The 24,217-nt window shown below is 40.6% G+C and overlaps 1 protein-coding gene across 3 annotated transcripts in view; it reads left to right on the top strand.

Moving 5' to 3' along the window:
- Positions 1-2,901: 2,901 nt before the first annotated feature.
- The window catches only part of FOXN2 (forkhead box N2), a 62,508-nt gene continuing 41,192 nt past the window's right edge, over positions 2,902-24,217 (top strand). For 2 of the 3 annotated variants that reach the window (XM_080683211.1, XM_080683213.1), the window contains exon 1: positions 2,902-3,119. The gene's annotated coding sequence lies outside the window, so the exon portion shown is untranslated. Of the gene's footprint in view, positions 3,120-3,358; positions 3,409-24,217 lie in introns of those variants that run through there. The other variant, XM_080683212.1, reaches the window with a different exon arrangement.

Here is a 24,217-nt window from a genome sequence, read left to right as displayed (position 1 = left end):
TGATTCCCTAAGACCCTGCCTCATCCAATTCACGACCCCACCTAAGCTGTGTGAAGTAGCCTTTGCATATGAATGGCCTTTCCTTGCTCAGGGTAAAATCTCTCAGACAAGATGCAGCTGGGTCAGGGAGCCCCAAACAAATCAATGATTTGAAATATGAGGAAGCAAAAAACACCCAACCAGAAAAGCAAAAAGAAAAAAGAATCCAAAAATTTTAAGATAGTGTAAGGATCCTTTGGGACAACTTCAAGTGTACCAACATTTGCATTATGGGGGTGCCAAAAGAAGAGAGAGAGTGATATTGAAAACCTATTTGAAGAAATAATGACAGAAAACTTCCCCCACCTGGTGAAAGGAATAGACTTACAAGTCCAGAAAGTGCAGAGAGTCCCAAACAAGAGGAACCCAAAGAGGACCACGCCAAGATACATCATAATTAAAATACGAAGGGCTAAAGACAAAGAGAGAATCTTAAAAGCAGCAAGAGAACAGCAGTTAGTTACCTACAAGGGCACACCCATATGACTGTCAGCTGATTTCTCAACAGAAACTATGCAGGCCAGACGGGAGTGGCAAGAAATATTCGAAGTGATGAATAGTAAGGATTTACAACCAAGAATACTCTACTCCGCAAAGCTGTCATTTAGAATTGAAGGTCAGATAAAGAGCTTCACAGGCAAGAAAAAGCTAAAGAAGTTCATCACCACCAAACCAGTATTATATGAAATGTTGAAAGGTATTTTTTAAGAAGAGGAAGAAGAAGTTAAAAAATATGAACAAAATGGCAACAAATACATACCTATCAACAATTGAATCTAAAAATAAAAATAAATGAATAAGAAATCTAATAAACCAAATAAACTAGTGAATAAAATAGAATCAGAGGCATGGAAATGGAACAGACTGATGATTCTCAGAGGGAAGGGGAATGGTGGGCCAGGAAGAGATTAAACAAAGATCTAATATACATACTAGAGGCCTGGTACATGAAAATTCATGGGCTGAACGGGGGAGAGGGGCTCCTCATCCCGGCCTGCCCCCTCTCACAGTCCAGGAGCCCTCAGGGGCAGGAGGCGACCTAGCGATCAGGGGAAGGGGATGCCCCATCACACCTCTGCTGCTGCCACTGCCAGCAGCACAAGCCTCAGCCGGCCCTGGTTTCCTGAGCCTTGGGCGCCCTGGGTGGCTGGGCAGCTGAGGGGATGGGTGGACTCCAGAGGCAGGTGTGGGGCACCTGCTGCCCCAGCAGGACTGAGGGGACTGGGTGCTGCTATCTTGTGGCTGTGGGCACCACCATCTTTGAGGGTGGGCAGTCAATTAGCATATTCCCTCCTTATTGGCTGTTCGCCGCCATCTTTGCGACCAATTAGCATATTCCCTCTTTATTAGATAGGCTATGCATTACCTATGGACACAGACAATAGGGTGGCAAAGGCCTGGGGCTGGGGAGGGAACCAGGTGGAGGGGGGCAATAGGGGGAAAAAAGAGGGACATCTTAATAACCTTAACAATAAAGATGAAAAAGAAAAACAAATGCAACTAGCAGATGACTTTGGACAAATCATATAAATGCAGTTTTCATCTGTGAAATAAGAGGGATCAAACTTCCATTTTTGCTTTTATATATCCTGATGCCTATTAATTATTTTTGATCACTGTCATCCCCTCAGCTTGACTGGTTTTATTGTTAGTAGGCAGCTTGTTCCATACTCAGCTCACTTACACGCAGAGCCTGGCACACAGTGAATATCCAATTAACATTGATTATTCAGGAAGAAAGTAAACTTCTCTATTAGCACCTACTATGCCTCGGTCACTGCGCAGGTCTTTTTCATATACCTTTTCTTTTAACCCTTTCAACGCATTTGTGAGGGCGTAGGTATCACTACTGTAGTTTTTGGAGATGTGGATATAGATATTCAGAGATTTCATTATCAGCATCATAATTTTAGTAAAATAGAGCCTTAGTTCTGCCACTTACTTTATATCTGACAGGTTATTTTTCTAACCCTCAGTTTTCTTCTCTGGCAATTTGTAAGAGTTAGGATAGGGTTGGCAGGTTTAGCAAACAAAAGAAATTAGAAAGAATATCCCAAGTGGTACATTTTATATTTAAAAAATTATTCTACTTTTACCCGAAATTCAGATGTAACTGGGCACTCCTGTAATTTTATCTGGCAACGCTATGTTAGCATTATGGTTATGACAATGCACGTCAAAGACTTCGCCCTGTCCCTAGCACTTTGTGTGCACTCTGTAAATGCTATGCTCATTGCCTTTTGGTTCTGATTCCAAAGTCATTTTTTTCCCCACCACAAATGCATTGAGTTCAGTTTCCACATAAAATTTCAGTCAGCGAGGGTACTAATGCCCTAAGTTTATATTCATGCTTTATCGTCCCTAAAGCGCTTTCAAAAAGCCTGGCCAAAGGCGGAAGGCTCTCGGGGGAAACCACAGAGGCTCGGGCTATTGGGGGCTGTTCTTGCAGTGCCAGCACCGGCTTCGCGGTACGACCAGCCGGGACAGCCACCCTCGCCCCGCCCCGCGCCATCTCGGCCAGTCAGCGGCCGCGCCGCGCTCCGCCGCACTCCTATAGGTCCTTCCCCGGACGGGCGAGGCCTTTACATTTTCCCGCCTTCCCCAGCTTCTCCTCAGCCCGAAACCCGCACTGGCCCACCACGTCTCCGCCCTACCTCTGTGCGAGCCCCGCCCTTCCGGACACCGCAGCCCCCTACTTCCCCTACCCGCCCTTCAGGGCCGCCTCCGGGTCCGAGCCCCGCCCTTCAGTTGAGGTGGGAGGGGACGGGAAGGGGCGGGCCGAGCACTCCTCCCGAGAGGCTCTGGGAGGCGGGAACCAAGGGAGGGGCGGGGCTAATCTCCTTGGCGCCACGTTGCCATGGCAGCGGGGAAAGGGCGGGGGGGGAGAGGGAGGAAGCCAGTAGCGGGGCGGGGGGGATGTGGTACTGCCGCGGCCGGCACCGCAGCTGCTGCTGCCTGCTCGTGGCGGCGTCTTCCCGGAGGCGGCTGCTGGAAGCTGCCGGGAGCAGCTGCGGTGCTCTGCCATATTGTGTCTTCCCCTTCCCGTCCCTTGCTTCCCCGCCGCGGCGGCCGAGCTGACGGTGAGTCCCGGGTGGAACGGCTCCCTCTCCGGCCGGCGCCGCCGGGCGTCCGCGCTCCCCTCCCGGGGTCGCGGCGCAGCTCCTGGGCACAAGCAGCGCGTGCGGCCAGCGCCGGGCGTGGGGCCCGGAGGCGGCTGTCCCGTGACGCGCCCGGACATTTTCGTCCTAAGGATTTGGCTCCGGCTCGGGGATCTCCCCAGAGCGCTGCTTGGGTGGTGTGTGGGCTCCCCGGGGGCGTCGAACTGAGGGGAGTGCGGCCCCGTGAGGAGTTCGGAGTTTTTCCTGAAAGGTATTGACCGCCCGGGAGCGGGTGTCGCGCGAGGAAACTGTGGCGAAGGGTGCTGTCTTTCGGCGAAGGCTGGAGGTGACCCCGAGGACGCTTGGGGTTCGACTGGGGAGAATCCGCTGTGCGGGGAAGTGGCTGCCCCAACCCCCCCAGGAGTCTTTGCAACGCCCCTTCCCCCAGCTCGTCTTGGAACTAGACGTGCGGGGCGTGGAGTCCTCGCCCGGCCCCGGGCGGACTCCGACTGAGCCCGGCCAAGTAGTGTCCGGGAAGGCGCCGGGCGCCGCCAGGAGTGAACTTCGGGCGGTTGAGTGCCGGGGCATTGGGGTGGACAGGTTCGGGTCCCGGATGTGGGGGTGGTCGACCCGGCACCCTCGGGCTCCTGCTCCAGCGGACGCCCTGGGGGCCTGCGAGGGTGGCTGTCTAGGTGGGATAGGAGTTAGTGTTTCAGCGCTACAAAATGGACACTTCCTGTTCGCCTTCTTTCTTGGGGCCGCCGTTACCTCTGCCCTTCAGTCTTCTCTCCTGGGTGTGAGCTTTGAGGGCGTGCGTGAGGCACTTACGCCTTCAGTTTGCCCCACGGCCGCCGCAGCAGCGAGTCTGGAACCCGGGAGGGCGGTGGGAGTCCGCGGAAAGCGGCCCATGTGCCTGTGCTCCATCTTGCTCTACTCCACCCCTTTTACCCTTTTTCGGAATGCTTTTTCCCACCACAGCTCAGGGGAGTTGGGGTACCCAATTCATTGGGGGCACACTCTCGGCATCTTCTTTGACTTAAAGTCTCTTTAAAGCGGCCTCTGTACTTAGTTTTCTCCTTACAGGAAAAAAATCTTACATGCAAAGAAATGACACATACTTTTTTCTACCCGAACTCCAAGGTGGGGGGAGGAGTGCTATTATTTATTTCTGGTTAGTTTACGCTGTTTCTCCCGTCCTCCTCCTAATTGTGACAGCCACGTGGCCGGCAGAGTGTAAGAGATTGTCCTAGTGCCACTAGGGTGACACTTCGCTGGAAGCCAGGGGCTTTGTAACCGTGCTGTAGCTTTCCATCCACATTTATTTTCGTGTGTTCTGAGGTGGGGAAGTGGAAAAAGCTGAACTGTACGTGTCCGAATCGAAAGACAACTGTTTCCTTGCAGTCCTTGCAAGGTATATATTGACATTTTTGCCGTCCTTTGTCGTTTTGATGATTCATCTTTAAAATCTCAGAAGCATGAGGTACCCATTAAAGAGTAGTGGGGATTAGAATGGTACGTTATGTATGGAGTTTCCTACCTCGGGAGTTGGGGCGATGTTTGAGTTTTAGAGCCATTAATGAGAGGTTCTGGTGTAATCAGAAATAATTACATTCTGGAGGATTTTTTTGATAGTTTTATAAAAATCTAAAGTTTTTTCTTTTTACATAAAAGTCGTGACCTGAAAAGATTATTACCATTGAAAATACTTGTTTGGGGCTGAAATAAACACTTGTTTGATTTATGTATGCACACTTTCTTAAGCTTTTTTTTTTTGAAAGGCATTAACATGAATGTTAACATGAACAGATTTTAAGGGAATAAAAATTAATTTTTAGACTATATAAAATTAAATGTCGAAGGATTGAAAACTTTAAAATCCAAACTTTTGGAGCATTTGGAAAATTTTAGAATTTAAATACAGTCCCTGGTTACTAATGCATTTTGTTTCATTTTGTGAATACTTTGTGTATTTGAATTATTTACATAACATATGTTTTTATTTGAATCAGTTTTACTTGAAGAGTGCTAAACCACAGGAAACATTAAGGATGTGTAGAGAAATTTAGAAATATTTAGGATTGGGTAGAGAAATTATAGCAGCAACATTCATTAGAATTTTAATTACACCATGATAATGGTTCTTAATGAAGTTAACATAAAAATATCAGGAAGGCTTCAGTGCAGAAAGGATAATGGGATTGAGAAATGAATATGTGTGCTGACCACTGAGCAATGCTTAGGTGAGAAAGAAAAGTAAATGAGGTAATGAAATACTTACATAAAGCAGAAAGCATTGAAAACATACGCTGGAAGATAACTACATCATTAGTTATGCGATCTATCAAATGAAACTTTAAAAAATAGTCTTGTTCTTATGCCAGTTTATGGCTTAGCTATGTGTGTGTTGCTCTTCAGTTGTCATTTTTGCATAAATGCAAAAAGGTCCTTCAAAAACAAACTTTTGAAGGTCTAATGATTTGCTGATTTCTTAGGGAAGAAAAAGAGGCCTAAGATTTGATCCCTGTTCTTAGGTTGAAGAGACTACATTAACACGTGAAAGTGAGTTTACATTGTGAGATGATATAGTTAGGAGTTAAATTGTATGATGCAGGCAGATGCTGTAAGTTAAGAGGGAAAGAAAACAAGGTTTGAGTGGATAGGGGAGGCTTCTTGAAGAAATAGGGCTCTCTTGCTTTCTAAAGTGTTGCTCCCATTAAATTAATCATCCTGAAGATCAAGCATGAATACCAGGTTTCTTCTCAAGACTTCAAACTTTGGTTCCTGTCTTCTCCCATCTTATTTTCCACTAACCTATAAGAACTGTTTATTCACTACTCTAACATGTTATACCAATTTTACTTTTTTTTTTTTTTACCTTTGTTGATATAACATTTTTCTGTTGACATGCACCTGCACACATCCTCTTAACTGCTGAAGATCTGCTCAGGCTTGAGGTTTGGTTGTAATTTTGATTGCCCTAAGAACCTTAAAATAATACAATTTTAGATCTGCCTTTCTCCATCTGAAAACTCATCTCTAATAACACCAAATTCTTTTGTACTGGAACATTCTGTACTGCCTTGTTTTCATTTAATAAATGTTTTTTCAGCACCTACCATGTGCCAGGCACTCTATAGGAACTGAGGATACATCCTTGAATAGACAAATTCCCATGTTATTAGTTAATCTTTTTAAGTTTTATTACTCCAAGAAGATAATAAAATCTTCTCAGATATATGTTATATGCTCAGTCGATATTTTACTATTTTGTGAATAAAGGAAAAGCAGGACTTATAAGATAGAGGGATGAGGGAAAGGTCTTTTTTTACATGTGATGGGCACAAAAGGATAAACAACTATTATGGACTAGAGGCCCAGTGCACGAAATTCATGCACGGGGATGTGTGTCCCTCAGCCCAGCCTGCACCCTCTCCAATCTGGAACCCCACGAGGGTAGTCGGACATCCCTCACAATCCAGGATTTCTGGCTCCCAACTGCTCACCTGCCTGCCTGCCTGATTGCCCCTAACCGCTTCTGCCTGCCAGCCTGATCACCCCCTAACCACTCCCCTGCCAGCCTGTTTGCCCCTAACTGCCCTCCCCTGCAGGCCTGGTCACCCCTAACTGCCCTCCCCTGCAGGCCCGGTCACCCCTAACTGCCCTCCCCTGCAGCCCTGGTCCCCCCCAACTGCTCTCCCCTGCAGGCCTGGGTCCCCCCCCCCCAATTGCCCTTCCCTGCAGGCCCGGTTGCCCCCAACTTCCCTCCTCTGCCAGCCTGGTCACCCTTAACTGTCCTCTCTGCAGGCTTGATCGCCCCCAACTGCCCTCCCTTGCAGGCCTAGTCTCTCCCAAATGCCCTTTCCTGCTTGCCTGATGGCCCACAACTGCCCTCCCTTGCAGGCCTGGTCCCTCCCAACTGCCCTCCCCTGCTGGCCATCTTGTGGTGGCCATCTTGGGTCCACATGGGGGCAGCCATCTTGTGTGTTGGAGTGATGGTCAATTTGCATATTACTCATTTATTAGATAGGATAGAGGCCTGGTGCACGGGTGGGGGCTAATTGGTTTGCCCTTGAAGGGTGTCCCGGATCAGAGTGGGGGTTCCCTTGGGGTGTGGGGCGGCCTGGGTGAGGGTCCTGTGGTGGTTTGCAGACCGGCTGCGCCCCCCGGTGACCCAAGCGGAGGCCCTGGTATCTGGGATTTATCTTCTATAATTGAAACTTTGTAGCCTTGAGCAGAGCCAAGACTCCTGCTTGCTCTGTGGCCGCAGCCATTTTTGTTGGGATTTATTTATCTTCTATAATTGAAACTTTGTAGCCTTGAGTGGAGGCCTGGGCTGGCCAGGGTGTGCAGAAAGCTTGGCTTCCTCCATCGCTGGGGGCAACCCAAGCCTCCTCGCTCCGTGGCTGCAGCCATCTTGGTTGGGTTAATTTGCATACTCGCTCCTGATTGGCTGGTGGGCATGGCTTGTGGGTGTAGCGGAGTGGTGGTTAATTTGCATATTGCTCTTTTATTAGATATGATGGCCTTGAAAACATCACTTCTGAACTTAAATATGGCATTTGAGCCTGGAATGATGTGATAAAATCTTTATCTGAGGAAGGTTCATATGACAGCAATGTGTAGGACTAATTATTAACTGTGGGACTGAAGAGGAAGGAGAAGGGACGATCTATTGAAAAAAATTAATTTTAAGAAGGAGATTTAGAAGGGGAACATCACAAAGAAGGTGGTGAGTTTAGTTGAGTGTAAGGTGAATTTGAACTTTAAGTGACTAGAAGCTGGAAGTGTGGGATAATTCAGTCAATATAGAGCTGACAGCTGATGATACGAATTTTTGTCAGAGTTAATAATTGAATTGTTGAGGACTGAGAAAAAGATATTGTGAGAAATTAGAATTCAAGGGGCATTTGCTTTGGTCACATGTGACTTCATAATTAATATTATAGAGTTGTATAATAACTGGAATTGTTTTATTAATAACTTTATTTCCACTCTATGAGAATGCTATCTCTATTTTACCACCAAATATAAAGGGACCAAAATAATGTTTATTATTATTTTCTTCCAAGGGATTTTGATTTATGTGTTTCTTACTTCCCTTGTCTTAAACTTTTTAAAATTTAAATAAACTTTTCCTTTTAGGCTAGTTTACATTTACAGAAAGTTGCAAGATAGTACAGAGTGATATACCTCATCCAGTTTTCATATTGTTAACTTCTTACATTACTATGGTACATTTGTCACAACTAAGGTAACAAAATTGCTACATTACTATTAAACTACACACTTCATTCAGATTTCACTAGTTTTCCCTTAGTGTCATTTTTGATTCCAGAATTCCAGTTTCTCATACTTTCCTTGTTTTTGATGACTATGACAATTTTGAGGAGCACTAGTCAGAAATTTTACTGAATGTTCCTCGATTGAGATTAAAAAAATTTTTAATTGAATTTATTGGGGTGAAACTGATTAACAAAATTATACAAGTTTCAGCACAATTCTACAATACATCACCTACATATTATATCGTGTGTTTATCACCCCAATCAAGTCTCCTTCCATCACCATTTATCCTCCCACTCCCTTTATCCTCTTCTACCTCTCCCCACCCTCCCTTCTCTCTGGCAGTCACCATACTATTTGTCTGTGTCCCTGAGTCACCCTTTTCACCTAGCCTCAACCCCTTGCCTTATAGCTATCAGTCTGTTCTCTGTATCCATGAGTCTGTCTCCACTTTGTTTTATTTTGTTTATTAGTTTCACTTATATGGTACTTGCTTTTCTCTGATTAGCTTATTTCACTTAGCATAATTGTCTCTAGGTCCATCCATCACTGTCACAAAAAGTAAGATTTCCTTCCTTTTTTACAGCTGAGTAGTATCCCGTTGTGTAAATGTACCACAGCTTTTGTATCCACTCATCTACTGATGGGCACTTGGGCTGCTTCCAAATCTTGGCTATCTATACTAATAAAAGGGTAATATGCAAATTGGTCAGGATGCCCTCACAGTAATGACTGAACAGCAGGCTGTGTGGGGCGACCAGGCTGGCAGGGGGGTTAGTGAGGGATGACCATCCGACTGAACAGGCTGCGTGGAGCAACCAGGCCGGCAGGGGGGGCAGTGAGGGGTGACCAGGCCAGCAAGGGCGGGGGGCGGTGAGGGGTGACCAGGCTGGCAGCAGGGGCAGTTGGGGGTGACCAGGTCAGCAGGGAGGGGAGGGCAGTTGGGGGCAACCAGGGGGACAGCTGGGGGCGACCAGGCCGGCAGGGGGGGGTAGGAACGCAGTTGAGGGTGATCAGGCCAGCAGGCAGAGGCAGGGGTGATCAGGCTGGTGGGGGGCAGTTGGGGGCAACCAGGCTGGCAGGGGGGCGCAGTTAGGGGCGATCAGGCCAGCATGCAGGTGAGCAGTTAGGAGCCATCGGTCCTGGATTGTGAGAGGGATGTCTGAGGGGTCCCGGATTGGAGAGGGTGCAGGCTGGGCTGAGGTGACTCCCCCCGCCCCATGCATGAATTTCATGCACCAGGCCTCTAGTCCTATATAATAAAAGCCTAATATGTTAGGTGTCCGACGTTCGACCAGTCACTATGATGTGCACTGACCACCAGGGGGCAAATGCTCCAACTGGTAGGTTAGCTTGCTGCTGGGGTCCGGCTGATCAGGACTGGGTGAGATGGGCCAGACACGCCCTGGAGCCCTCTCACGGTCCCTCGGCCTGGCTTGTGCCCTCTTGCAATCCAGGACCCCTGGGGGATGTCTGCAGGCCATCCTAATTTTTTGAGGTAACTCCATATTGATTTCCACAATAGCTGCACCTATCTGCATTCCCCAACAGTGCATGAGGGTTTCATTTTCTTCACATTGTTGATTTATTGATGATAGCCGTTCTGACAGGTGTGAGGTGATATCGCTGATGTTTTCTTCTTGATTAGACTGGGGTCATGGTTTTTAGGGAGCAAGACAACAGAGTGAAGAGCCATTCTCATCACAATATATCAAGGTTACATGCAAACAATATGATAAAATTATGTTAACCATGATCACCTTTTTGAGGTCTTGGTTTGCCAGGTTTCACGCCCATATCCACTCATTCCATACTCTATTCTGGAAGCAAGTCACTAAGCACAGCCCATGATTTAGGCCTTAACGTAGATTCATGTATTTGTTTTTTTAATTGCCTTCAGAGAGAGGGGGCAGGGAGAGAAACATAACTTGGATAGCTATTTGTTGAGCAGCTACTGTATTTAAGTGCTAAGAATATAGTGGTGAGCAAGATTCTTCATTTCTACTCTTCTGGAGTGTGAGTTCTGGAGCTATATTCCCTGAGCTTGTATTCCTGTTGTGCCACTTCAAGGTTTGTGATATTGGGCATATCATTTAATCTCTATCTGTTTCCATATAAGAAATGGGTACTACTAATAGCAACTACCTGGTAAGGCTCTCATGAAGATTAAAGAAGTTAATACTAGTGAAACACTTAAAACAGTACATATATGAAAGTACTTGTTCTTACCTTTACACTATATGTACATAATTTAGACACATACACGCAGGCATGTAGGAAATGTACATATAGATTGGAATTGTAGATCTATTTTGATTAATGTTCTTTATTTACCTTGACCTTTTCTTTTTCATACGTAAATAATCATAGCATCTCATAAAGAAGAGAGCTCAGGGTCTCTGTTTTTTCCCTAATGTGTTTTTCCCGACACACCTTTCAAACTACTTCTCAGGGAAAAAAAGCTAAGTGGCAAAACTACCGAATACCTATGAAAATACTATCAAGAAGCCAATTATTTTCTTATGCAATCTGCCAACTTTATTAGATATGAAGACAATTAATGGTAATTAAACTATCCTGGTAATTCCATACTAATACACTGGCTTAGGGAAAAATCAAAGTAATTTTCCATTCTCTGTATTGGTAGCAAAAAGGTGATTATTTTTATGGTACACACATTTAACCTTTATAATAGCATATCTTCTTAGTGACTACTTAAGATTTTTATTTAGACTTTTAGGCCTTATAATAATATTATGTTTATAAGTGCCAGTAAAATCAGGGCCTATATTGAGAGGATACATTTTATTTTATGTTGCCCTGGCCGGTGTGGCTCAATTGGAACATCATTCAGTGCAATTAAGGGTTGCAGATTCTATTCCCAATCAGGGCACATACCCAGATTGCAGGTTCAATCCCCTATTGGGATGTATATGTGAGGCAACGGATTGATGTTTCTATCTCACATTGAGGTTTCTCTCTCTCTTTTCCCCTCCCCTTCTTCCCTCCCTTCCTCCCATTCTCTCTGTAAAGCAATGGGAAAAAATATCCTCAGGATAAACTTTTTTTGGAAGGAAGTAACTTAATAGAAGAGTAAAAGAGTGATGCCATTTTAACAATGGGAATATTATTAATTAAAAAATACCAGTTTTATTGGAGAATAAAATCTGACTAAAGACTTGTTGAATGAGGTTTTCAGTTCTTTGTTTTTTTAGTTAACTTGGTTAACTACAAAACACTCTTTGAACTCTTATTGAAATTCTTTCTAAAGTGTATTAATACATTTCTACCTTTCATACTATATTGTTCAGCCCACGTAGCATAATTTAATATTTAAATTAGAATTTTTACACAGAGTTATTGTAAAGTTTTAAATTATATTAATAACTTTGGAGGTAGAGAATTCAGGAAATTGATAAACTTATATTCTTATAGTTTGTTTCTTTACCTTAAAAGAGGAAATACAGAAAAAAGGGAAGAATATTAATAATCATTAATTATTTAATTACTACCTTGTATTGAGTGTCTACTGTGTTCTGGCATGGTATTATACTAGTCACATGAGTATATAATTTAATTCCCATAACAATTCTAGGGAAGTGCTTTATTCTTATAGATAAAGAAACATAATGAGGTGTTATGTCAATGCAGTATTGGGTATTTGAACCCAAGTTTGTCAAACTTTGAAAATTCATATTCTTTGTATTGTAACGTGAAGCCTCTGAAAAGTGGATATTTGCCAAGATGAGATGCTTGCTTCTTGTTCTGTCCACAGCAAGGAGTAGAGAACACAATAAAGGGTCATGGTATTGTCCTTCTGTGGCAAATACACAAGTGTTAATTGCTTTGACATTTAATGCTTTAGCTATTTCCAGTATTTAAAAGCTAAACTGCATTATGTACATCTAGGACCGTTCTTAAACTATGGACAAAGAATTTGGCTTAACAGCTTAATATTGATTAGAGTTCTGAGAATTTTATTCATTGGTTTTCCTTTATATAAAGATAATTCAGAAATACAAAATAATTAGAAAGCTTAATGGGAAATTCTTTTTATTCTTAGAAGAACAAAAATATTTAAACAATTTATACAAGGTGAAAATACTCATTTGACAAATATCAAATGCTTCGTGTTGGGAATCAGGCATGTGAGTTAATAACAGCAATATGAGACAAAACCCTTCTAGACACATATTCAAGAGTACTGTGGGAACACGGAGTAGGAACTAATCTTTCCTAAGCAGTGGGATTGGGTGGGGTGGATTTTACAGTCGTGATAGAGTTTACTATATTAATAAACTTTAGACTTTTAGGCCTTATAATAATATTATGTTTATAACTGCCAGTAAAATCAAGGCCTATATTGAGTAATCTTTCTTAAGTGGAGAACTGAAATTTAGGAAGTGAAAAGATCACAAAGCAGAATGGAAAACACAGTATCTAGCATACTATTTTGTACTTGAATGTTAATTGCTCAGTAACTATTTTTTAAATAAGTATCATATTTCACTCAAGTTTTTTATGTATAGTTTGATAAAAAATATCTCCTTTGTTTATTTGAAGAAAATGTAATGATGTGGTACATTTGGGTATAATTTTCCCTTTGCATTTTTAATCTAGTTGGCAGCAAGTTAGAGCCAGGTTGTACTTGCTTGAAGCAATCTGCTTGGGGTGTTGTGTTCATTGATATTTTTTATTATCCTCTGTGTTTTTTTTTTTTTCTGATTAAGTATTTTATAAGGTACAGAATTTTAGTGTTTATAAAGTAATTTGTGTCTATTTCTTTTGGGCTATTGAGCCATAAACAACTACAGTAAAAAAGAAGATATATAAATGCAATTGGACATAGTAGAGGAGAGAAAAAATCTCTAAAAGATGTTTGGGTGGAAATTACATGGAGGAGTTGTCACTGAGTTTAGGCCTTTGGTTGAATGGTAGTAGGCAAGGTAAACAATTGGATGTTAGAATAGCAGGAGCAAGCATATAAGTAGAGAAATACACAGGAAGTATTTGAACAAGATTAGTCTAGTTTGGATTAACTTCCAGTAGAGGAGAATTTGCTTAAGGATGTAGATATTGAGTCAAATTTATTGATGCAGTATGTACTTTTTTCAGTCTTTCTTTTGTAGTTATGAAGCTATCTAGGCAGGCTGTCAGCTAGTATAGTATGAAGAGTGTGAGTTCTGGAGCTATATTCCCCGAGCTTGTATTCCTGTTGTGCCACTTCAAGGTTTGTGATATTGGGCATATCATTTAATCTCTATCTGTTTCCATATAGAAAATGGGCACAGCTAATAGCAACTACCTGGTAAGGCTGTTATGAAGATTAAAGAAGTTAATACTAGTGAAACACTTAAAACAATACATACATAAAAGTACTCCTTACCTTTACACTATATGTACATAATTTAGACACATACACTCAGGCATGTAGGAAATGTACATATAGATTGGAATTGTAGATCTTACCATGTATGTATTTGCAGGAAAGCTAGTAGTATTTGGATTTCAGTTTTAATAGCATCTAGATTATCCTATCTAATAAAGAGAGAATATGCTAATTGACTGCCCCGCCCTCAAAGATGGCAGCACCCACAGCCACAAGATGGCTGCGCTCAATCCCCTCAGCCCCACTGGGGTGGCAGGCGCAAGGCAAAGCCAGGCTCACACTCAGGCGGGCCCAGCCGCTCCACGTGCCTGCCTCCGGAGTGCCCCAGTCCCTTCAGCCACCCAGCTGCCCAGAGACAGCCCGAGGCACAGGCAAGCCTCAGATGACAGCTGCCCAGCCGCCCAGGGCCGCCCGAGGCTCAGGTAACCAGGGCTGGCCGAGGCTTGCGCTGCCAGCAGTGGCAGTAGTAGAGGTGTGATGGGGTGTCGCCTTCCCCTGATCGCTGGGTTGCTTCCTGCCCCTGAGGGCTCCTGGACTGTGAGAGGGGGCAGGCCGAGCTGAGGAACCCCCCCTCCAGTGCATGAATTTTCATGCACTGGGCCTCTAGTTATAGAATAAAAGTCCATTCATCTCATTTAATAGATGTTAGAGTTATGTAGTGGCAGAGCTAAAACCAAGATCTGTTAAACAACAAATAATTTGAGCAGTAAGCAAAACAGACAACCAAATCTGCCTTATGGAGCTTTCAGTAAGTCAGGAAAAGATGAGTATTAAACCATCCTAGGTGTGATAAATGTTGTCAAAGAGTGCAGGATATTATGAAAGAATATAATTTGGGGTCCCCCCCCTAGTGTAGGATGTTAGAGAAGGTTGCCTTTAAGATTTTAAAGCTGTGAGTGATAAATAGTTAGCCAGGGCTAGGTGAAATGAGTGTTTTAGGCAAAGGGGGTAGCATTTGTAAAGGCCTGAAGAAAGAGAAAGCAAGGCTTTTTCAGAAATCTCAAGTGGGGAGGACAAGGGAAAGAGTGGCAAAAGATGTGTCCAGAGAGGTTACACAGGGGCAAAGTTATGCAGAACCTCTCATATACCATGTCAAGAACTACTTACATTTTGATCCAAGGGTTCCCTTGATGATTTGAGCAAGAAAGGAACATTGTCAGAGTTGCATTTTACAAGATTATTCTAGTTACATTTGTTCTAGAGAATAAAGAGGATCAGGCATAGATGGAAGGAGACTAGACTTTTGGATGGGAAAGCCACAAATTAGATATGGAGGGTCTACTCTCTGGTTGTTCTTTTACGAAGATACTGTCAGAGCCACTGTGTGTGTGTGTGTGTGCAGAACACAACCACAAGGGCGTACCTTTCATGTGGACTACCATTGTGGTGGTTAAGATGAGAGATACTATTGACCTGGAGTATAGTGTGACCATGAAAATGGAGAGAGATGGGCAGATTACAGATATTAATACTCCAAAATCTATCTCCAGACCAGACATGTCTCCACACACACAGCAGAGGTGGGGACGAGCGGCCACTCCACGTTAGATCACATGTATCCCAAATACTCCACTTGATTGTCTCACTAACATCTCAAAGTCAATAGGTCAAAACAACAACAACATAACCCCCCCCCCCCCATACATTGATCTACCTCCAAGAAGAAAAATAGCCATTTTCCCTTTCAGTATTCTTTATATTATCAAGTAGATCTAACATCAACTCTATTGTTGATCCTGTCTCCTAGTAGTGACAACTAGACTACTTAGCTGTATATAGTTGCAGTTAATATGGCTACTTAGAATTTAGGTTATATTCCATTAAAATTTATTTAGGAACTTGAGTGTTCATTAGGGTAAAGGTTACTTTCTAAAATGCTCTGGAGATCATCTAATTAATAACATAAATATCTTTAATAGTTTTTAGCATAAGTATATTTTACTTCAGTAAGTGTACATATAGGGTCAGTTTAGTCCTTATGAACTTAATTCTTTGTTAATTATTCATAGTTTTGTGTTGTTTTAGAACTACATATAAAATCAGTATATTAAATTAACCAGTATAGTTTTACTATTTCCAAGTTTGACACAAGGGACTTATTGGTAAGATATCATTTTATGCCTTTATTAAATGTATTTTTGATCATGAGTGTGCTCTTAAAAAATGCTTATTTTCAGTGGAATTTAATTGGCTGGGAGAGATTTACTCCATGACTGACTAATAAAGGCTTATGTTCAAGGCATTGAAAATCATCTTACACAGAAATCTTGACAACAAAAAATACCAGCTGTTTGTATTCCAAAGCTAACCATACTTACCTTTGTACTCTGGGACATTAGATCTGTTGACTTTCAGGTTTCTGTTACTTTGTTCGTTTTCCACGTTATTTTTCAGGTACAGAGTACAAGGCTCTCAAAAAACCAAAGTGCTGGTTGGCTGGCTAACTGGTCACTATATGGTTTGTAGCACAGGTGATAGTACTTCTGATGTCATTAGTGATTATTTTTGTTTTTTTTATTTCAGTTTTTTCAGCCTCCAAAATATTTTTGTTTGGACACCACATTGATTGCTATCCCAAAGTTTGAGGAGATGAGTTTCTAAACTAGATTTACTCTGAGAGCTAGTAGTGCTTCTTTTCTATCGTTATCTATACTAACAAAAGCCTAGGTGGTCCTCGCGCCCTCTCGCGTGACATCGTCACAAGATGGCCGCCATAAGATGGCCACACACACCAGCAGAGGTGGGGACCGGCGGCCACTCCACACAGTGAGGCCTGGGGGTCCTGCAGCTCCACGTGGTGCGGAGGAGGCCAGTCCCAGCGTCTCTGCCATCTTGTGCGGAGGAGGTGGGTCCTGGTGGAGGAGGCGGGTTACGGCAGGGAAGGGCAGTTGAGGGCGATGAGGCTGGCAGGGAAGGGCAGTTGGGGGTGATCGGGCAGGCAGGTAGGAGCCAGCAATCCCGGATTGTGAGAGGGATGTCCGACTGCTGGTTTAGGCCCAGTGCCGCAGGGATCTGGCCTAAACCAGCAGTCGGACATCCCCCAAGGGGTCCCAGATTGGAGAGGGTGCAGGCCGGACTGAGGGACACCCCCTCACCCCCCTTACACAAATTTTATGCACCGGGCCTCTAGTATTTAATAACATATAAAGTAATTAGTGTTATGTTTTAGATACTGATGGACGTTTACAAGTTATTGTGTCAACTTTTTTAACATTTACTATAAGTAACTTTTTATTAGCGAAAACTATTTTCACTCAATTTAGATATCTTGTGGCACTGTTTTTTTAAATCAGTATCTCTGTGTAAAAGATAGAGTTATATGCTAGGGATTCATTATAAAAAGAAGTATTTGATATTTATGCAGAAAATATCGAGTTTGTTACTGCTTAGAAGCAAATGTATTCCTTTTTTTTTTTTTTTTTTTTTTTAAATAAAGCTATTGCTTCATTTTAACTTCCCCAAGAAACTGATGAACAATTGAGACGTTTGGGTTTTTTGGAGGCAAATGATGCAACAATGTATAGGAGAACTCTATATACTGTGTACAAAGAGTACAAAATTATTTAGATAGAAGTGGCATTTAAGCCATGGTTTACACAGTGTATCTGGCCAAGTTAGTGTAGGAGAAAAGTGGATTCAGTAGAAGGTTACCACAACAGATTTTTCTCCCCCAGATTTTAGTGTTTTCTGCTTTTAGTATGAGTTGGAGAAAGGTTTTTTCCACCACTCAATTTTCTTCCTTTTTTTAAACCCCTATTTGAAAAACAGTTTCCCTATGAAACAAATCTTTGACCCCTTTGTATTCTGCTCCTCACCCCCCTTTCTTGACTGGAAAATACAGCTGCACACATTTTTTGTGTAGAGACAATGGATCACATGCTGTGTCCCCTAAATCTATGACCAAGAGGCAGTTTTATTCCTAAGAGACCATAATGCTTCAGTTGTCCTGGCTACATGACATCATGCAGCATTATAATCAAACATACGTCTTTTTGCAGTATATTTGGGATTTGAATCTACCCCCTAATCTCAGAATGGGATTTTATGGGATGGACAGTATTTATAATTGAGAATCTTAATAAAAACAAAGATTGTATTGTTAATTCAATAGGAAAGTTTGTGAGTTCCTTTTATATGTCTTTTTTTCTATTGAGGGTTACCAAAGTTAACAGATATTTTGAGTTAATAGAATATCTTTAAGGTTCTAGCATTTGTTAGATTTATTACACAAAGCCTTTGCAGATAGTACGTGCTCAATAAATGTTACACTTGATTTTTGGTACCGATGTGATAAATTAACAAGAAGAAAATTGTTTTCCTTTTTAAAAAAGGAATAACTCCCAAGATTTAGAAAATAGTATCTGTAAACTGCTAAAATATTTTATGTTGAACTTACTGTAATAAACTTAGTGTACTGGTGGAAAAATATAGGAAATAATGCAAGGGAATGCTTTCAGTATTGAGAAATGGTACTTCATTATAATTAATAAATAAAAATGGTTTATTAAGGAGATTAGAGATGAAGAAAGGAGAGGGAAATTGAATGTAAATTTCTTTCATTGTATAGTATAGCTTAATCACAGACAATGTTTAACTTACAATAAAGAATTGAGATAATTGCCAGGCAGTTTTAATAAAATGCATAAACATTTTGTATTTCTATGGTATGCCAAGCTCTGTCTTATATATTTTTTCTATGAAAAACACTGTTTAGTGATCTGAATTCAGTGAATGATTGCCTGTTTCCCTTTGTTAGGGTGTCTTAGCCCAAATCAAATGGCTTTTTAATATTGCTTAATTTAAAGTGATTGTATGGGAAAGCCACAAAGCTAAAGTGGGGGGAGGGCGAGGGGTCTAATCTCTGGTTGCTCTTTTGACATTTATAAGATTGTTTGATTTACCTATGACATTAAGTTCTTGATGGGAAATAAAATGGCAAGTCAATAAAAAAAAAATTTCCAAATGTCTTAAGATCGTGTAAGATTGACCAAATTAGAAATTGGAGATGCATTTAATTAAACATAACCAAAAATATTAGGATCATTTGTCACATGATTCGGGAATTCAGATCTTTAAAGTAAGTATAGTGAGACTGATTTTAAATAGGAAGTTGGACTAGTAGGTGATGAAAAGATATAAACAGCTACATCTGTAAGTCAGATGTTGCCATGTAGTTCATAGTTAAGCATGGGACTGACTACAAGTCTTCAGAGTCTCTCGGTATAATTGCTCAAGTGTTGGTTTCAACTTCTTCCCAATTCTAGTAGAACATAACAGGTGGTGTGGCTCCTTTTCATGCCAGTGTAGTAAAAGCTTTTTAGAAACAGCAAAATTGATTTTCTTTATTACTCTTTCTGGGTAATGAGGAAAGAAATATTCAATGATTGCGTCAGGGGTGCAAGGAAAAATTAATTGTAATTAATTTGCTTTGGGATATAAAAAATTGACTATCTTATTTTGATCTGAGTCCTTTTTCAGTGTTATTTAGTAATGGACTAAATATAAATTTTCAACTATTACATTGTCTTGCAAATAATAACAGATTTCGGGCTCTAATTATAATTTTCATCTAATTATAAGATAAAAAGAATTAAAATTGGAAAATGTGACATGAAGATATTCAATAATATAATTTGAAAAGTACTTTTTAAAAGTATTTAAACATTAACAGAACTGAGTTAATTACAATTATATCTTATTTGCTATGGCGCTATATCATTTATTAAAGTATACACTAAAAAACTTTACATTCACGAGAATTGCTGAACTGAGAGCCTGATGTCTTGTCACTAAATTTTATATTCATGAGCTCATATTTTGAATGTATTTTAGATTAATTTTGAAATTCACAATATAAGTAACATCTTGAGAGTAGATAAAAATTATTTTGATTATTTTAACTTGTTAAGAATTTTGTAACAGGATAGTAGAGTCTGAGTTAGTTGGATATAAATGAATATAACACTATGTATATGTAGGTATTTATATTTTTGTCCTGTTTTGATTATAGCATTATATTTGCCATATATTTTTTCTTTTTGTTATTGAGAATGTTGTTACTAGTGAAAACTCAACATTTTTATTTCAGAGATAGTGTAGTTATTTTATTTTTTATGATTTGTGTGTGTGTGTGTAAGAATGTTACCAGCCAGAGTTGTAAATAAAGGCATTTAGACTTTGCCGGGAGGGAGACACTATCAGGCGTCCTCAAACTATGGCCCGCGGGCCACATGCAGCCTGCCGAGGACATTTATCCGGCCCGCTGGGTGCCGCTGCCTGTCCTGCTTATTAGCAGCCGACTCGTCCCGGGCCCGTAGTGTGCATAGGAATTTGTTCATAGTTTTTTTTTTAAACTATAGTCCGGCCCTCCAATGGTCTGAGGGACAGTGAACTGGCCCCCTGTTTAAGAAGTTTGAGGACCCCTGCTAAAATACTAAAAAAAAGTTCTTACAGTTTATGTGATTTAAGTTTATATTATTATTATTATTACTCCTCACCCAAGGACATGTTTTTATTTTAGAGAGAGGAAGGGAGAGAGAGAGAGAAACATTGATGTGAGAGAGAAACAGCAATCAGTTGCCTCCCACCCCCGACCGGGGATCAAACCTGCAACCTAGGTATGTGCCCTGAGGAATTAAATCTGCAACGTTTTGGTGTAAGGGACTACAGGATGATACTCCAACCAACTGAGCCACACTGGCCAGGGCAAGTTCTTCTATATTATTTTAACTAGGAAGATCTGAAGGGTTCTGTCATGTTGCATGATTGGGCAAAATATTGACATAACCTAAGAAATAAAGTGCATCAAGTAGAATAAGGAAGTGAAAGTTGCATCATAAAGAAAATGATGATACTTATTGCAGCACTCTTCTGAGAAGGCCTAATTTCAGTTGGCTGTTTTGCCAATGGGTATCATTGGTCATGAGGAGACACATCCTTAATACCAGAAGATTGTAAAAATTTTTAAACTTCAAAACAAAGTATTGTTACTAATTTTGTGCCATAATTTTTTATTTGAAAAATGTAACATTTGTAAATCTACAGTATTACTTTAGGGAAAATGTAATAATTAAAAAAATTAATAATGACAATAATAATAATTACCATCTCTATAGCTAGTATTTATTGTACTACCTCTGTTCTAAGTATATTTATTCTCATTTAATTTGTACTAACAATCTTATGAAAGTAGGTACTATTCATTCTAAATAGATAGATCTTTTTTTTTTTTTTTTTTTAATATATTTTTATTGATATTTTACAGAGAGGAAGGGAAAGGGATAGAGAGTTAGAAACATCGATGAGAGAGAAACATCGATCAGCTGCCTCCTGCACACCTCCCACTGGGGACGTGCCCGCAACCAAAGTACGTACCCTTGACCGGAATCGAACCTGGGACCTTTCAGTCCGCAGGCCGACGCTCTATCCACTGAGCCAAACCGGTTTCGGCTAAATAGATAGATCTTTATAACCTACTAGAGGCCCGATGCACAAAATTCGTGCAAGAGTAGGCCTTCCTTCCCGCGGCTGCCGGCACTAGCTTCCCTCTAGCACCGGGACTGGGCTGGCTTCCCTCTGGCCCTGGCTTCGTCAGAAAGGACGTCCGGTCTAATTAGCATATTACCCTTATATTATTTTAGATTGTTTGGCAGAGCTGGGATTTGAACCTATGCAATATATCTTTACAGGTCAGGCTCTTAACACTCTGCTTCACTGCCTCCAGATGTGATTATAATATCAAGAATAATGATTCAGATTGCTCTTTTATGGTTTTTTATAATATGAAATTGCTTATTCTTTATAATTCAAATATACTGCCCCCTCAAGTTTCTGTTTAATTTCTCTTAGTGCTAAACATATTAATTTCTTTCTCAAGGAAGAAGCCTTTCATTTTACAGTTGTACACTATTTCACCATAGAATCTAACAACTATGATAACAGAGCCATGAGTTTCGTAGGAGTAAGAGATTTCATCTTGAAGCTTCTTAGAAAAGGATCAGGAAAGGTTATTCTGAATAATATATTTACTATACTTCTCTCTCTACCTTTTATCCACATTGTTAGCTGAAGAGACACTGTAATCATAATCCAATTTGGCTAATATGTTGGCTTTGGAATGTGTTTTAAATTCCTATATACATTTAGGTACTTCTGACATTTTAGAATTAATAATACAATATTTTCTGGTTATCAGTAGCTTAATTATTCTGTATCTTCCAATATTAAGCCACAAATAGACAAAAAGAGACTACAAAGTAGTTGGGAGAAAAAATTACCAACTTTATGCATTAGATTTATAAACCTTAAGGTGAGCTCTTTACCGTTTTTTGATCTTAAGTGTGATCTTATTTGAAATTCTAATGAAATTTATCAGGCTTTCCAGTAAATAATGGTTGTATAATTTCATCCTCATGATTTAGAAATCCAAAATGCTCTGAAAACCTCAAGTTTTCTCTTATTGCCAAAACATGATCTGAATTGATATAAGACTATTGATGATCTTTATTTAACCCTCTTTTGGTGTGAATATACATTTTGCTACAGAAATATTAACATGTGTATTATGGGATGCTGCCTCAGACTTCACTGACACATCACGTAACATATATTTGGATTGTAGTCCCTTTCTAAAAAAATACTCTGAATTCTGAAGTGTGTCTGCCCTTAAAGATTTTTGCTTCTGTGGTCATACACCTGTATAATCAGGTACAGTGACTACAGTACAAATGAGGACTTGGATATTGAACTAAGATTAATCCAGTAACTCAAACATAGCAGTATGAGGCCTTTAGTGTGGAGCAATATTTCTCAACTTGAATAATGTATGGATCCTTCTATAGAAAAAAAATTATAGATCCCATTTTGAGGAATCACTGACTTTAGTTCCTCGAGTAGTTTTAAGTCTTTTTATTTTTCTCTTTGAAAACAGTAAAAATGCATTTTTATACTGTTAATTGAAATGAAAAAAAAAAATTTACAAAGCTTGTGGCCCCCAGGAAAATTCCTTGGGACATTCTGATTTGAGAAACACTGATAAACTGGCAAATAGCCCTATATACTTTATTTTTTTTTTTTAATTATTTTCTTTTAAATATATTTTATTGATATTTTTACAGAGAGGAAGGGAGAGGGACAGAGAGTTAGAAACATCGATGAGAGAGAAACATCGATCAGCTGCCTCCTGCAAACTCCCTACCGGGTATGTGCCCGCAACCAAAGTACATGCCCTTGACCGGAATCGAACCTTTGAGTCCACAGGCCGACGCTCTATCCACTGAGCCAAACCAGTTAGAGCTAGCCCTATATACTTTAGCAGCCCCTATAAGTATTACTTATATCAAGAGAGTAATACTTGTTTATAATGATGGACTGAATCATAGTTAAGGGATTAAAACATCTTTACTATATTTAAAGAGTATGGGTTTCAAAAATGATGAAAGCACCCTCTTTTTAAAATTCTGCACCGAGTTTTTCATAATCAACTTCAGCCTCCAGGGAAATGTTCTGTACCTAATTCCAGTTGGGAATCACTGTTATAATGAGCAACTCTTACTGGTAGGAGTAAATCAAATTCCTCCAGTATGCTGAGGCAGAAGAAATTTAAGAACCAATGCTCTAACATACATGCTAATGCATGTTAGAGATAAATTGTCATAAGAAACTAATGTAAATATCTGTTTTCCGCAGAATGGTGAACTAAATATCTGGACCAGCCTTTCTGCTGAAAATAACCTAAAATGCATCAATCAATGTTCTGGCACAGAATAAAGAATATTTAGACCTAACACTAATTAGAAACCTAGTGAGAGGTAAGCTGAGTGCTGAAGCTGGCTTTTGCCTTGAAGGTATTTACCAAATTAAGTGAACTTCTATTTTCTGGCTTTGTGGGGCTCAGGGATTAGGAAGCAAAACCCAGACCCAGCCAAGGTAGAACATCAAGCAGGAAATAGTCTTCCCCATTAATTTGGAGTTCCATAGGGCTGTACATTCTAGGTGTAAGAGTGATCTAGAAGTTCTTTGCCTTAGTGTCACCAAGGATAACAAAGAAAATGATCTTTCTAGATTATTTCTGCTAATAGAAAAAATATCTCTGCTGAAAATGTATTATCACAAACCAGCCCTCACATTGGTTTGCAGCCTGAATTCATACTAAACATCAAGCTAAGAATTTAAAAGGATCCTGGATTGTTACTTTCAGGAGCCTGACATAAGCAACATGAATCATCATCATTAAATAATTCCCATTGGTGAAGTTCTAATGAAACTGATTATCTTATAATAAAAATTTATAAATCATCTAGGGAAAACATGGCATAATATAAGAGAATTAGAAAAATCAGACCTGCAAATAGTTCACATTTTGGAATTATCAGTTGTAAAATATAAAATAAGTATTTTTAATATATTC

Source organism: Plecotus auritus (assembly GCF_963455305.1).
Source record: "Plecotus auritus genome assembly, chromosome: 8".
Lineage (NCBI taxonomy): Eukaryota > Metazoa > Chordata > Mammalia > Chiroptera > Vespertilionidae > Plecotus > Plecotus auritus.
The sequence above is the reverse complement of the archived record's forward strand: the minus strand, read 5'-3'. Positions and strand labels throughout refer to the sequence as shown.